Source organism: Oncorhynchus kisutch, linkage group LG29 (assembly GCF_002021735.2).
Source record: "Oncorhynchus kisutch isolate 150728-3 linkage group LG29, Okis_V2, whole genome shotgun sequence".
Lineage (NCBI taxonomy): Eukaryota > Metazoa > Chordata > Actinopteri > Salmoniformes > Salmonidae > Oncorhynchus > Oncorhynchus kisutch.
Window position 1 is genome coordinate 17,563,809 of NC_034202.2, and position 8,678 is coordinate 17,572,486.

An 8,678-nucleotide genomic window follows, 5' to 3' on the forward strand; every position below is an offset into this window, starting at 1 on the left:
GCCAGTCTGCCCAGCGCCGCCAGTGCCCCCAGTCTGCCCAGCGTCGCCAGTCTGCCCAGCGTCGCCAGTCTGCCCAGCGTCGCCAGTCTGCCCAGCGTCGCCAGTCTGCCCAGCGTCGCCAGTCTGCCCAGCGTCGCCAGTCTGCCCAGCGTCGCCAGTCTGCCCAGCGCCGCCAGTCTGCCCAGCGCCGCCAGGGTGCCCAGCGCCGCCAGATCTGCCAGTCAGCCAGACTCTTCCAGATTTGCCAGTCAGCCAGACTCTTCCAGATTTGCCAGTCAGCCAGACTCTTCCAGATTTGCCAGTCAGCCAGACTCTTCCAGATTTGCCAGTCAACCAGACTCTTCCAGATCTGCCAGTCAACCAGACTCTTCCAGATCTGCCAGTCAACCAGACTCTTCCAGATCTGCCAGTCAACCAGACTCTTCCAGATCTGCCAGTCAACCAGACTCTTCCAGATCTGCCAGTCAACCAGACTCTTCCAGATCTGCCAGTCAACCAGGATCTGCTGAAACCGCCAGTCAACCAGGATCTGCTGAAACCACCAGCCAGGCAGGATCTGGTAGATCTATCTACCTGCCTGAGCTTCCTCTCACTCCGAGCTTCCCCTCAGTCCCGAGCTGCCTCAGTCCCGAGCTGTCCTTCAGTCCCGATCTGCTCCTCAGTCCAGTGGGGTTCTGGGTGAGGACTACTAGGCCATGGTCGGCGGCGAGGGTGGACTATCCAGGGACGAAAGGAGAGGGGACTAAGACATTAACTGAGTGGGGTCCACGTCCCGCGCCGGAGCCGCCACCATGGACAGACGCCCACCCGGACCCTCCCTATTGTTTTGAGGTGCGTTCGGGAGTCCACACCTTAGGGGGGGGGTTCTGTCACGCCCTGGTCAAAGTATTTTGTGTTTATCTTTATGTATTTGGTCAGGCCAGGGTGTGGCATGGGTTTTTTGTAATTGTGGTGTGGTGTGTTTGTCTTGGGGTTTTGGTGGTGGTATTGGGATTGTTGCTTAGTGGGTTGTCTAGCAAAGTCTATGGCTGTCTGGAGTGGTTCTTAATCAGAGGCAGGTGCTTATCGTTGTCTCTGATTGGGAACCATATTTAGGCAGCCATATTCTTTGAGTTTGTCGTGGGTGATTGTCCTTAGTGTCCTATGTGTACTCTCGCTTAGTTTGCACCAGATAGGCTGTTTCGGTTTCGTTTATTGTTTTTGTAGTGTTCGTGTTTCTTTGTTTAAATATGTATCTCAATCAACATGCTGCATTTTGGTCCGATCCTTGTTCTACCTCTTCGTCAGAGGAGGACATAGAAGAAAACCGTAACAATGAGACCATTTCCTTTTTCCGGCTGTTTAATGGAGCGATCATGTACTCGTAGGAAGACAGAAACTGAGAAGTCATAAGTCTGACATAATTGAAGTGCTTTTGAAATCGGACCAATTCTTTAATCAATACGCTTGATAAGCTAACTAACGCTGCTAATAATAATGTTAGCTAGCTTGCTTAACATTTACAATATGATCAAACTAGCTACATCATCCACATTGATAATGTAGAGGCTGTATTGATAGTGTAGCTAATGTAACTAGCAATGTATCCACATTGATCACAACTGAGCAACTTGGGTAACATCATTTTCTCCCACTTGTAATTACGACTTGGAGAGTAGTTCAAGTAAAACTTCCCAGTCGGAACTCCGAATTTACAATAAATCTGACAGCATGTGAACGCCACATATGTCATTTTTTCTTGTAAGTCACTATTTGCACTGCGTGCCTACAACACTGTAAACAAAGCCTTCATTTTTATCACACTAGTCCATCGGTCTCCAACTATGTGCTACAAAATCTAACTAACTAGGCTGCCGGGTCTCCTAGAATTCATATGCAGAATACAATAATACCATATTTGGAATGTCTCAGTGAATAATGTCTTTCCTCTCATTTGATACCCAACTTCTTACAATCACTGTCTTGTGTACCCTCTTTTCGTCACCTTTGAAAATCATTACCACCTATTTGATAATCATTCAAACCTATGCAACCAAACCTATACAATCAAAGGAGACAGGCTCAGAATTGGTTCAAATGATTTATGAATATAATGCATAGATACATCTTTAATCATCTGCTCTCATTTCACATTAAAGTGGTGTCTTGCATAAGGTGAATTAGCATTTCTGTTCATAATACAGGAAGCAGTTTGACTCATAGGTCCTTGGAGAGGGACCAGGGCACATTTTGTTTCCCAACACTGTTGCTAAGGAACCTGTTTAAAAACACATTTTTAAAAGGTAAGACCTCTGACACAGCTCACGATAAACTAAAATAGGCTTATTTTGTTGGATTAATTCATTTCTAATAAATTATAATATCACACAGGGTCTTTGTTGCCTTTGTTGTCTTCTCTGGGTTTCCATAGGTTTATGGGGACTTGTTCTGCATAAGTGGTATGACGCAATGGGGTGAGAGGGGGTTTGAGTCTGAGGGAAATTAACCGTATTATTAATTTTATTTGCTTGCCCTCCACTGCCATTTGTAGTATCACTGATCATGGGCCTTTTCTTTTCCTAATCAGGTTTTACAGTAATAGGAGATTAGAATCTTCTCCAAAAGGGCATGTCTTGGTTTACAGAGAATAATTGGACCATGGGATGCATACAGTACCTCATTCAACCTTTCGTGAGCATAAATACTATAGATTATCTCTTTTTAGGGGATATTTAGTATTTAAATGTATTATAATCCTGAGTAATCCAGGTTTTGTCCTGTAATCCTGTTTGTTTTTCATTTGGCCCAAAGCTGAATATCCTTAAATGAACGAAGACCAAAAGAATAATGAAATTAATGACATAAAAATCTTTCATCTTATTTCTATCGTAGGCAAAGAATCCAAGCAGTACATCTCTCCACAATAGTGTAAGATCTTCATAAATGTGTTCAATTATAAATCTACTGATGTGTTGCCAAAGTTTTCTTACATGAATACAATGCCAAAAAAGATGCAACACTTTCTGGGTGGTCATTACAAAAGGAACAATTTGAGTTTATGTTTTCCTTAAACTTCTTCATATAGTGGTTTGCAGGATAATATTTAGGAATAATTTAAAAGGAAACTTCCTTAATTTTGTTAACAAGTACGTATGTGTGTGGCAACATCCAAGGTCCGTGTCGCTCTGTTGTTGAATGGACCAAAAGAGAAACAAATCTTTCCTACTGGTGAGTCAACAGGGAAGGTAGGCTCTGAGGGTCAGGTCTTGACACGTTCCTGAATAATAAAGCCACACCTGAAGGAATGGCATCTAAAACAATTGCAAAATCTTTAGGTGTTACAGGGACCTTGTAAAGTGATAAGAATTCCTTATAACTAAGTAAAAGACCCTCTGCATTTACCAGTTGGCTCACCAATAGGATATTATTTCGGAACCAATATTCTAAAAACAAAGACATATTTTTATGCAATATATCCCGATTATTCCATATATAATATCTGTGTGGAAAAAAATTATGCTTATAAATTAAGGACCATGACAAGCATCTGGTCTATGTCCTTGATTATTTTACCGTCAAGATATAAAGATGTAGTGCCATATGTTAGTCTAGAGATACCTTCTGCCTTGGTTATTAGGACTCTTCCATTTAAAGATAAGTCCTTCTGTAACCATTGATTTAGCTTCTTCTGGGTTTTTTAATGAGGGTTAAAATTGAGTAAGCCTCCATACTTCTGATCCCTTGTAATGGTTATGCCTAAATATGTAAGTTCTTCTTTTACTGGAATACCATAATATGAAGGTGTCACACAATCTTTGACAGCCATGAGTTCACATTTATTAATGTTAACATATAGACCAGATGCTTTGGAAAAGGAATGTATCACATTGATCAATATGGGAATTTGATTAGCGTCGAATACTGATACTACCCACACTAACCGTACTATTTGTGAAGTATTTGAGTATATAGTATGAATATAGTAGGTATGCCAAAATTTCCCGGATTCCATACTAAATTCGGCAAAATATGAAATATACACGCGAGGGACACTTCCGTACCCATAATGCAATTCTTCAGGAGACGGGAGTGGCGTTACATCGTTTTCAGATTTGAAGAAAACGGCAGAAAATATGCAGCCGAAGTACGAGAGCGGATACAAATGCATTCCTTTAACTAATTATGACAAATGTTAAGTAATGTAATAAAGTAATTGCTTTTCAAATCAATTACGTTGGCTGAGAATTTGTTAGCTATGCTGTCCTTACGAACCACATAGCATATCAATACAGCAGTATGTACCAGTATGTTAGCTAGCTATCTATACATAAAACTTGCTAGTATAATAACTAGGCTATCTAACTACCCAACGTTTAATGACTTGATTATTCTCGTCATTCTTAGCTTAGCTAAATGGTATAGTCGTTTTGCATTCTCAATGGACATTCGGGTGCTTTCAGAAATTCGCTCTGGCTATCTACTCCGATTTCAGAGCACTCTCGTCTGAGTGTACCGGAGCGCATAATAATGAATTTTACGAGCGCTCAACACCGGTTGAATATGGCCGCGTCAGTTAACGTCTCGGCAAAAAAAAGCGTCATTAAATTGTTGTCACCAACGCTCTGGAAAACATGAAAACTGCCTAACCAGTTCTGCTAGGTCGAGTAAAATGGTCAGAGTGGTCACCGAGCATCCAGTGTGCGCTCTGAATTTACAAACGTACAATCTGACAACGTTGTGAATCTACGAGCGCATCCTGGTACTCAATATTGAATTTAAGAACACACCCAAAGTCGTAAAATGTCTAAATAGTCATTTTGTTATGCTAACTAGCTAGCAAGATGACCGAGGTAAAGAGAGTTTCAAATGGGATATTCGCGCATTCAAACCACTTGAGCCACAGACTCCAAATAAGTGTCATGATGTTGGAAAACATTGCACAGGTCTTATTTTCACGATTTGGACATTAATTCGCTTTCAAAGGCTAATAAACGTGGAAATGTGAGCAGCATTTTGTATTCCTAGTTGAATTAGTACAAAAAAAATGTAACATTTGAATTTCAATAGCTCCTTGGTCATGTGACCTAATGACTTCAAACAAAGTTCAGTATGTCCACTGACTACCCTTCTATATTTCACACCCTTTATTTAGTTTGTCCATTTTCATCTCACATGATTTTGCATGAATTTTTCCAAATAAAAAATGTCAATAGCTCCTTGGTCATGTGACCTACTGACTTCAAACAAGGTTCAGAATGTACACTGAGTGGGCCTACACATTGCACACCTTTTAGTTTGTCCATTTTCATCCCACACGTTTTTACATTCATTTTTCAAACTTTGAAATTTAAATAGCTCCTTGGTCATGTGACCTACTATTGAAATTTAATCTACTATATCTACTATAAATTTAATCTACTATAGAGCTATTGAAATTTGAACAATTTGATTTGTCACTATGTTAATGGTCCCTAACTGCTGTTGGTGGATGTAAGGTAAACTACAGGCAAATATTGTTGAATATCCAATCTGAAACTGTTTTTACCTTGGTAGCAAGATGTTGCATGGCAACAGCATCAACTTCCGGTAGACCTGTGAAGAGTTAGTATGCTCAACTGAAAGGATACTGTTCGTTTACAGTATACTAAAATTAACTAATAGTATATAGTATTTAGTATATACTCATTAAGTATGCAATATAGAGTATGTTAGTATGGGTATTCGAACAGCTATAGTCTTTACACTGTACCACTCAAAGGGGGGTATGCAGTGTAGATCTCTTAAAAAGAGAGATTTGAATCTTGAACCTCTCTTTACACTACACAAGTATCTTTCCTGGACCTAGTTTGTGTCTTCAAAGTAGTGTAGTGTAAAGAGGCCTAGGGATGATGATGATATCTGTTAAAACTGTGTTTTTACATTCCTTCCTATTACTTATCTCCTCTACCATACTCTAAAGCACCAGTAATCATACTTGAGTAAAATTAAAAATAGAAAATGACTCAAGTAAAGTGAAAGTTAGCCAGTAAAATAATACTTGAGTAAAAGTCTAAAAGTATTTGGTTTGATTTAAATTACATTTTTAAGAATTATGATTTACAATGAAGGCCTACTTTAAAGCATGGACAAACCCTCCCTTAATGCAGACAACACTGAGCCAATTGTGCGCCGTCCTATGTTTTAAATATACTTAAGCATCAAAAGTAAATGTAATTGCTAAAATATACTTAAGTGTCAAAAGTAAAAGTATGAATCATTTCTAATTCCTTATATTAAGCAAATGAGACTGCACCATTTTCTTGTGTTGTTTTTATTTACGGTTAGCCAGTTGCACGCTCCAACACTCAGACATAATTTATAAACAAAGCATGTGTGCTTAGTGAGTCCACCAGATCAGAGGCAGGAGGGTTGACCAGGGATGTTCTCTTGATAAGTGCATGAATTAGACCATTTTCCTGTACTGCTAAGTATTCAAAATGTAATTACTTTTGGGTGTCAGGGAAAATGTATGGAGTAAAAAGTACATTATTTTCTTTAGGAATGTAGTGAAGTAAAAGTTGTTCAAAATATAAATAGTAGAGTAAAGTACCGATACCCCCAAAAAACTACTTAAGTAGTACTTTAAAGTTTTTTTTTACACCACTGCCTTTGTAACCTTTGTTTAACTAAGCAAGTCAGATAACCCTCCCGTGGTTCTGGGGTCAGGGTGACCCAGGTCCTGTGTGTGGAGGGCTCCCCGCTCTGTGCTCTGTGCTCGTGGGTCAGAGCGACCCAGGCCCTGTGTTTCCAGGGCTCCCGCTCTGTGCTCTGTGCTCTGCGCTAGTGGGTCAGAGCGACCCTGCCAGCCACTGGCGAGGCGTATGCCGTTGAGTGTAGTAGAGAGTCTGCGAGTGTGGCGAGGTTGTGCCTGGCTCCCCGCTCTGTGCTCTGCGCTCAGTGCTCGTGGGTCAGAGCGACCCAGGCCCTGTGTTTCCAGGGCTCCCGCTCTGTGCTCTGTGCTCTGCGCTAGTGGGTCAGAGCGACCCTGCCAGCCACTGGCGAGGCGTATGCCGTTGAGTGTAGTAGAGAGTCTGCGAGTGTGGCGAGGTTGTGCCTGGCTCCCCGCTCTGTGCTCTGCGCTCAGTGCTCGTCGGTCAGAGCGACCCTGCCAGCCACTACACAGGTCCAGACATGCCCCACTGTGTGCTAGAGAGCAGCCAAGTGTTATAGTTGTGCTCTGTGCTCACGGGTGAGAGCAACCCAGGCCCTGTGTTTCCAGGGCTCCCGCTCTGCGCTCTTGAGTCAGAGCGACCCTGCCAGCCACTGGCGAGGCGTATGCCGTTGAGTATAGTAGAGAGTCTGCGAGTGTGGTGAGGTTGTGCCTGGCTCCCGCTCTGTGCTCTGTGCTCTGCGCTCGTGGGTCAGTGCGACCGTGCCAGCCACTGGCGAGGCGTATGCCGTTGAGTGTAGTAGAGAGTCTGTGAGTGTGGTGAGGTTGTGCCTGGCTCCCCGCTCTGCGCTCTTGGGTCAGAGCGACCCAGACAGCTGCTACACAGGTCCAGACATGCCCCACTGTGTGCTAGAGAGCAGCCAAGTGTTATTGGCGTATGCCGTTGAGTGTAGTAGAGAGTCAGCGAGTGTGGCGAGGTTGTGCCTGGCTCTCCGCTCTGTGCTCTGCGCTCCTGGGTCAGAGCGACCCAGCCAGCCACTACACAGGTCCAGACATGCCCGCTGTGTGCTAGAGAGCAGCCAAGTGTTATTGTTGTGCTCTGTGCTCATGGGTCAGAGCGACCCAGGCCCTGTGTTTCCAGGGCTCCCGCTCTGCGCTCTTTGGTCAGAGTGAACCTGCCAGCCACTGGCGAGACGTATGCCGTTGAGTGTAGTAGAGAGTCTGCGAGTGTGGCGAGGTTGTGGGTGGCTCCCCGCTCTGCGCTCTGTGCTCTGCGCGTCAGAGTGACCCAGCCAGCCACTGCACAGGTCCATACATGCTCCGCTGTGTGCTAGAGAGCAGCCAAGTGTTATTGTTGCTCGGCGGGGTGGGTCAACTGCACACGGCTACACACAAGCGCGCAAGCGAGCCTCGTGCATTTTCAGGTCTCGGTCTCCCGCGTAAGCCGGCCGGCCGTACATAGAGAGGATACTAATATTGTCAGCGGCACACACACCCACCCACACCCACACACACACCCACACACACACACACAAAGGGACCTGCGCCCCACCCGTGCCAAGTGCGCTCTTCCCAGCCACTCAGTGGACCTCATCAGTGGAGCCAAGTGGCCATGGCCATGCGTTTTACGGTCGCGCAGGTTCTAGAACCTGAAGACTACTCAGATTCCCAGGAGGAGGAGGAAGAGGAAGAGGTTTCGGGAAGACGAAGACGGGGAGGAATACAACCCCGAGCGCCGCGAGGTCGACGATGCTTCTTCTCCCTCTTCTGAGGAAGAGCCCGAGGAAGCACCCGAGGACGAGCACGCGGACCAAAGCGAGGAAGAGATCTCCTCGGCCCCGGACCAAAGGGAGACGCCGTTGCTGTCGAAAATGGCAAAATCGAGGGGTCCCCCGTGGCCCATGGCCTCGGGCGCCACCGCAGGGCCCTTGCGATCTGCCACGCCGGGCCGGACGAGACTCCGGGCCCCACGGCCTATGCCGCGACCCAGGCCCGCGACATCGACTCTGCCTTCCACCTGTTTGTCACACCGGCAATAGAAAGGATAATT

At 44.6% G+C, this 8,678-nt stretch overlaps 1 pseudogene; it reads left to right on the forward strand.

Annotated features, from left to right (window-relative positions):
• The window catches only part of LOC109873580 (uncharacterized), a 35,890-nt pseudogene extending 27,223 nt beyond the window's left edge, over positions 1-8,667 (forward strand).
• The last annotated feature ends 11 nt before the right edge of the window (positions 8,668-8,678 follow it).